Consider the following 8120-nt stretch of genomic DNA (forward strand, 5'->3'; position numbering starts at 1 on the left):
GAGGGTTCCCACTCCTCATCCGACTGGGTCAGAAGCCTGTAGGCCTCTTCAGAGGAATACCCCCTGTTTGACATTTTGGGCAACAAAATTTAGGGGTATTCCCTGAGACTACCCAAGAAAAAAAAAGCAAGTCTGTCTTACAAAGGGGAGGCTAGCGAAATACCGGAGGCCGCTGCGGTTGATAAAAAATATCAAAACAGATTTTTTTTTATCGCCGCAGTGCGTGTAAAGTGATTGTGCAGTGATCAAAAAAATTTTTTGGGGTCACTGCGGTGGGGCGGGCGTGGGTGAACGCACGTGTGGGCGACCGATCAGGCCTGATCGGGCAAACACTGCGTTTTGGGTGGAGGGCGAACTAAAGTGACACTAGTACTATTATAGATCTGACCGTGATCAGTTTTGATCACTTCCAGATACTATAAAAGTACAAATGCTGATTAGCGATACGCTAATCAGCGAATAACGGACTGCGGTGCGGTGGGCTGGGCGCTAACTGATCGCTAACTACCTAACCAAGGGGCCTAAACTATACCTAAAACCTAACGGTCAATACCAGTGAAAAAAAAAAGTGACAGTTTACACTGATCACTTTTTTCCTTTCACTAGTGATTGACAAAGGGGTGATCAAAGGGTTAATTGGGGTTCAGGGGGGTGATCTGGGGCTAAAGTGTAGTGTTTGGTGTACTCACTGTGAAGCCTGCTCCTCTGCTGGATCCAACCGACGAAAAGAACCAGCAGAGGAGCAGGCAGCCATATAACAGATCATATTTACAAATATGATCTGTTATCTGGCGCTGTGATTGTTTTTTTTGAAAATCATCAGCTTGCCAGCCGCGATCATTGGCTGGCAAGCTGATGCCAAAATGGTCCCTGACGAAATGCCAACCCGAACTGCGCATGCACGGGCCGCATAGCGCGTCATCTTGCGTCTCGCGAGATGACGCGTATATGCGTCGTTGTCCGCAGCGCTGCCGCCTCCGGACCGCACATCTGCGTTAGGCTGTCCGGAGGCGGTTAATAGAAGAATATAAGCCCTGTATATACAGGGTGTATCTCACACGCCCTGATCCACACTAGGACGCTATCAAAGAATTGTGCCCAAAATGGCTTTATTTAAAATAACTGAATAGAAAGACAATATGTAAAGGCGGTATCTCACAATGACATCTGCAGCAAAGACCAACAATTCTTTTTTTGCCCAAACGGGTGTTTGTTTAATAACTGAATTTGACAGCAGTATATAACCCTGGAATTTCACATGTGCTAATGCTGCAAGGCCAGAAAAAAAGTGGACTCTGGCAAAAAAGTGTGTTTTTAAAAATCCTGAAAATTATGGCTGTATTTCCTAACAGAATATGAAAGCTGTATATTATTAAACTTGAATTTAACACTTGCAGATTAGAAAAATAGTGTTTTTTGGCAAAAAAAAAGTGTGTTTTTAAAAACCCAGAAAATTATGCCTGTATTTCTAGCTTAAATTGCATACTGACTAATTCAGATGTATATTCCCCAAAAAGTTTTTTTTTTTGTAACAGAATATGAAAGCTGTATATATCAAACTTGAATTTAACACTTGCAGATCTGGAAAATAGTGTTTTTGGGCAAAAAACTGTGTTTTTAAAAACCCAGAAAAATATGCCTGTATTTCTAGCTTAAATTGCACACTGACTAAGCCTGGAAATGCACCAGATGTTGTAAATTGCCAAAATAATTGTGATTTTTTTTTTTTACAAACAGATTATTTGTGCTGTTATTAAGCTTGAATTTCAATGTCCCAAGGCTGGGTCACATGCTACACTGGCCAATCACAGCCATGTCATTAGTAGGCATGGCTGTGATGGCTTCTAAGGGCACAGAGTTAAACGCTTGTTGATCGGCTGCTCTGCAGCCTTTCAAAAAGCACCAAGAAAGCGCTGAACATCGAACCCAAACCTGAACTTTTACTGAAATGTTCGGGGTCTAAAAATCCTAAAGTTCGGTACGAACCCGAACTTTACAAATCGGGTTCGCTCAACCCTAGTGAGGACAATGCAAGAACACCCTGATGCTGTTCTAGATAGGTATACAACATTGTGAAATCACTCTTAAAGAAAAATTCCTTATATTTAGTATACACCACCATCCCATGATCCTATATATCAATCAACTAAGCCCAATGCATTTCCCTCTATGAGTGCACCCAATGAGGTTCATCAGGGGCTTTGTTGGCAAGTCAAGCAAAGTGAAATCAACAACCAAAAGGATACCTATATATGACACTTAATATTTAAGAGAAAACAGACCAGTCATGAGTCAGTAGATGGAGATACCAGTAACTGTGCATTATAAATGATGGAGTCCCTGTGATACTGTCTATATACCAATAAGCTTCTGAGTAGCATCCCCCAGCAATATACCATAAAATGTAATGTACTAGAAGATACTGAAAGACAAAGATATCAAAAAGTCTCCAAAAAATCGATACGCCATAAAATTGTCATGTACTGGAACAAATACTGAGACAAAGTAATACTCACTACATAAATAGTACTAACAGACAGTTATAGTACAGAATATCTAATGGTTATTCACTATAACAATCCACAGTAAAGCTACAATAGACAAACTGGTCATGTGATGCCCATCAACAGGATGTTGAATCCCAGAGACCCCATGGGGTGTGTTGCAACCGAAACAAATGCTGCACTACACAAATGCACTACGGTATATAGAAAGAAAATTATTAATATATAACACCCCTGCTTCAATGAGTTTTTTGGGGGGGCAACTGGTATATCACACCATGTGAAATTATTTGTTCCAATAGCATTTGTCACTCTGTGTAGCTGCAGTAGCGCAGCAAAACAGAAAAAACAAATGCTGCACTACCCAAATGCACTATATAGAAAAATATATTATTAATATATAACACCCATGCTTCAATCAGATTTTTTGGGCGGCAACTGGAATATCACCGCAGTTGAAATTATTTGTTCCAATAGCGTTTGTCACTGTGTAGCTGCGAAACGCAGCAAAACCGCAAACAAATGCTGCACTACCCAAATGCGCTATATAGAAAGTATATTATTGGTATATAACACTCTTGCTTCAATCAGTTTTTTCGGGGGGCAACTGGTATATCAAACCAGTTGAAATTATTTTTTCCAATAGCATTTGTCACTCTGTGTAGCTGCGGTAACCCAGCAGAACCGCAAACAAATGCTGCACTACACAAATGCACTGCACCATATAGAAAGTTTATTATTGGTATATCACACCCCTGCATAAATTACTTTTTTTTTGGGGGGGGGGCAACTGGTATATCACACCAGTTGAAATTATTTGTTCCCAAAAGCGTTTTTCACTCTGTGTAGCTGCGGTAATGCAGCAAAACCGAAAACAAATGCTGCACTATCCAAATACACTATATAGAAAGTATATTATTAATATATAACACCCCTGCTTCAATCAGTTTTTTGGGGGGGCAACTGGAATATCACCATAGTTAAAATTATTTGTTCCAATAGTGTTTGTCACTCTGTGTAGCTGCAGTAACGCAAACAAATGCTGCAATACCCTAATGCACTATAAAGAAAGTATATTATTAATATATAACACCCCTGCTTCAATCAGTTTTTTGGGGGGCAACTAGAATATCGCTGCAGTTGAAATTTTTTGTTCCAATAGCGTTTGTCACTCTGTGTAGCTGTGGTAATGCAGCAGAACCGCAAACAAATGCTGCACTACGCAAATGCACTATATAAAAAGTATATTATTGGTATATCACACCCCTGCCTCAATCACTATTTTGGGGGGCAACTGGCATATCACACCAGCTGAAATTATTTGTTCCAATAGCGTTTGGCACTCTGTGTAGCTGCGGTAACGCAGCAAAACCGCAAACAAATGCTGCACTACCCAAATGCACTATATAGAAAGTATATTATTGGCAAATCACACTCCTGCCGCCACCAGTTTTTCTGGGAGGCAACTGGTATATCACACCAGTTGAAATTATTTGTTCCAATAGTATTTGTCACTCTCTGTAGCTGCGGTAACGCAGCAGAAGTGCAAAAAAATGCTGCACTACCCAAATGCACGATAGAGAAAGTATATTATTGGTATATCACACCCCTGCTTCATTCAGTTTTTTTGGGGGGCAACTGGTATATCACACCAGTTGAAATTATTTGTTCCAATAGCGTTTGTCACTCTGTGTAGCTGCGGTAACGCAGCAGAACCGCAAACAAATGCTGCACTACCCAAATGCACTATATAGAAAGTATATTTTTGGTATATCACACCCCTGCCTCAATCACTTTTTGGGGGGGGCAACTGGTATATCTCAACAGTTGAAATTATTTGTTCCAATAGCGTTTGTCACTCTGTGTAGCTGCGGTAACGCAGAAAAACCGCAAACAAATACTGCACTACCCAAATGCACTATATAGAATGTATATTATTGGTATATAACATCCCTGCTTCAATCAGTAATTTGGGGGACAACTGGTATATCATAGCAGTTGAAATTATTTTTTCTAGAGCGTTTGCCCCTCTGTATAGCTGCAGTATAACAGCAGAAATGCATGCAACTGCTGTACAATACAAATGCACTATAATATACTTTCTATGTTAGAAAGTAAATTATAAGTATGTCACACCCCTCTGTAAGTCACACCTATCGATTGCACACCTATGCCTGTCCTTAAAAGGACTTTTGTGGCCCTATTAGCTAGCGTTTCGTGTCCCTAACAGTCTGTTTCTGCTCAACACAGCAACCTCTGCCTACACTGGCAAAAGACTGAATGTGAAATGGCGGCTACATTGGGTTTATTTATAAGGTAGGGGGTATGTCCATGTGCTGAAATGTCTCAATTGGCTGTCCTGTGCCAACTGATGGATGTGTCGTGTGTCAAAGTTCTTCACAATGTAAAAGAATATGGCCCCGGCAGACATCGACATATGTTTGCCCGTTCGGCAAACTGCGAACGAGCAAAGTTCACAGCGAAACGACCGCCGGGAAAACCGCAAGGCAATCTCTAATCATCACCTTCAACGTCTTCAGTTACTGCTTCTCCTACTCCAACTGCTCCTCTGCTCCATCGTCAGTCATTCATAACAGAGTGTGTGGACAGGAAACAACAGCAAGCACCCAGTAATCTGCTTGTGTGCTAACTGAACTGCCATCTAGCCAAGATGTTGGTGGTGCAGTTACTGCCATACTACTTAGTGAATTCCACTGCACTGCCTTTATGCAACTTAGCCTAAAAAGAGTATACCTAGCAATCATTATTTCTCAAGGAAATGTATCCCTGTATTATTTTTTTGAAAGTGCCATTCATTCCATTGAATCTGACCCAAAACAAATTTTGGGAAATTTGCTCATCTCTACTCGAAAGTAATTGAAGGCAAAAAAAAAACTTGATAAGCAGCTTGTTTTTCATTATAAGAATTCAAGGAGTTCTGAGACATTATAGCAAAGTTCTAAAAGTTGAAAAGGCGTTTTAATAACTATGAGACAGAGAGAGTCTAAAAGCAAGTGCTGAATATGCTGGAGAGATGGCACAATGTGTGAGTAAGGTATAGTGTTTAACCTTTATTCAAGCTGATAGAGGATGATCTAGTATTCTATTATCTATAGTGACAGATGATTTATTGGGATAGTGCCTTTTCCAGCAAACTGTTTTAAACCATTATTTCCTCTGAAATATAAAGGCTTTTTCCAACCTACAGTAAGCACGGTGGGTAAACATTTTTCAAGAAAAATTATATGGCGGCTGTAGAATTGTTTAACACATAAATTGCAGTTTGCAAATTTATCCTAGAAGATGGAAAATGTCAATATGAATTACTGAGGTTTTTAACACAAAAATTAACCCCTTTGAGGATTGTTATATAGTATTCCCCAGTTCTGATGTCTTACACTTTGTCAATCCTAAAGAGGATGCTATAACTCAGTGCTGCTCCAAGAAAGCATTCTATCCAGGTAACATCTCTCAAATACATCTGGACCCAGCAACTGTCACGTGGAGTCGCTAATTTAGACGTCCCCTTCCAGGATTCAATACACACAGCTTGCTCTGATCTGTCTGAGTATTATAATAGCAGGGAAAATAATAGAACAAGAGCCTGGATATTGATGTATCTTCAATTGCATTCTTTGGCCTATTGATTTTCATACATAAAAAAAGGAGTCATAGACTACCTTTAGCCGAAAGAACAGATTATTCTATTGGCATCATACGTTTGACTGTTTCACTTTATTGTTTCTTTATTACAGGAAATCAAGATTACTTTTTCAGAAAGATAATAGTTTCCAAAAAATGGCAAGAGAATCAACAAAGCTCGTAAAACAAAGCCTATATTCTTTACCTGATTTAGAATTACTCTGTATTTAGGCAAATGAACGTTCTTAAATGGGTCATCCAAGACTAATACTGACCTCCCACAGTGGCCAACAGTGGAGATCATACTTACCTGTTCCCCGCTGTTGGGTCTGATCTTTGTTTACCCCCAAATCTGCTCTTTCTCTACCTGCAGTGCTGAAAACAAGATCCGTCTCTGGGAGTAACACATGACCGCTACAGCCAGTCAGAGGCCTTAGCGGTGGTCTGCTCTCCATGCGTCACAACAACTAGTCACGTGATGCAAGGAGAGTAGGTCTCTGCTGCAGCCTGTGATGGGCTGTATCGGTCATCAGGTAGCAGAAAAGCCAGCCTAGGAGATATAGAGACTAAACCGAGCAGTGGGGACCAGGTAATTATGATCACCACTAGAGTTGAGCTAACCTGCCTTTTGGCAGGTTTGAGATCGGGGATTAAGTAAATTACGTGATGGATTCCGTTCTCACAGAATCCATCACATAATTCAATGCCGGCATGCCACATAATACAAGTGTATGGCGAGCTCCGAGGGTTCCGTTCTGCTGTCCATACACTTGTATTATGACGAAACTGAATGTAAAACTGAATGCTTTTGGAGGCATTCCGTTTGTCATGCCAGCATTGAACTACGCTATGGATTCCGTGAGAACAGAATCTAATTCACTTAAAACCCAAACCCTGTACAATAGTGTAGGCATCTTTTATAAAACAAGGTAATACACATAGTATAAAGCTACAGTTGCAAGAAAAAGTATGTGAACCCTTTGGAATGATATGGATTGCTGAACAAATTGGTCATAAAATGTGATCTGAGCTTCATCTAAGTCACAATAGACAATCACAGTCTGCTTAAACTAATAACACACAAAGAATTAAATGTTACCATGTTTTTATTATGTTTACACCATGTAAACATTCACAGTGCAGGTGGGAAAAGTATGTGAACCCCTAGACTAATGACATCTCCGAGAGCTAATTGGAGTGAGGTGTCAGCCAACTGGAGTCCAATCAATAAGATGAGATTGGAGGTGTTGCTTACAGCTGCCCTGCCCTATAAAAAACACACACCAGTTCTGGGTTTGCTTTTCACAAGAAGCATTGTCTGATGTGAATGATGCCTCGCACAAAAAAAGTCTCAGAAGACCTACGATTAAGAATTGTTGACTTGCATAAAGCTGGAAAGGGTTATAAAAGTATATCCAAAAGCCTTGCTGTTCATCAGTCCACGGTAAGTCAAATTATCTATAAATGGAGAAAGTTTAGCACTGCTTTTACTCTCCCTAGGAGTGGCCGTCCTGTAAAGATGACTGCAAGAGCACAGCGCAGACTGCTCAATGAGGTGAAGAAGAATCCTAAAGTGTCAGCTAAAGACCTACAAAAGTCTCTGGCATATGCTAAAATCCCTGTTAGCGAATCTACGATACGTAAAACACTAAACAAGAATGGATTTATCCATGGGAGGATACCACAGAGGAAGCCACTGCTGTAAAAAAAAACATTGCTGCATGTTTACAGTTTGCACAAGAGCACCTGGATGTTCCACAGCAGTACCGGATCCGCAAAACACTACGGTCGTGTGAATGCACCCTTTGTGTTGCATCACAGATCAGATTCTCAAGGAGTATTGTAAAAGGGAGTAAACAGAGAAGAGTTAGGGCTGTATTACACTGGCCAAGGGTCGGCCAGATCATCGCTAACAAGTATTTGTAGGAGCACTCGTTAGCGATGATCTTCCTGTGTAAAAGTGTTGCTGATTAC

Source organism: Bufo gargarizans, chromosome 1 (assembly GCF_014858855.1).
Source record: "Bufo gargarizans isolate SCDJY-AF-19 chromosome 1, ASM1485885v1, whole genome shotgun sequence".
NCBI classification, from domain to species: Eukaryota; Metazoa; Chordata; class Amphibia; order Anura; family Bufonidae; genus Bufo; species Bufo gargarizans.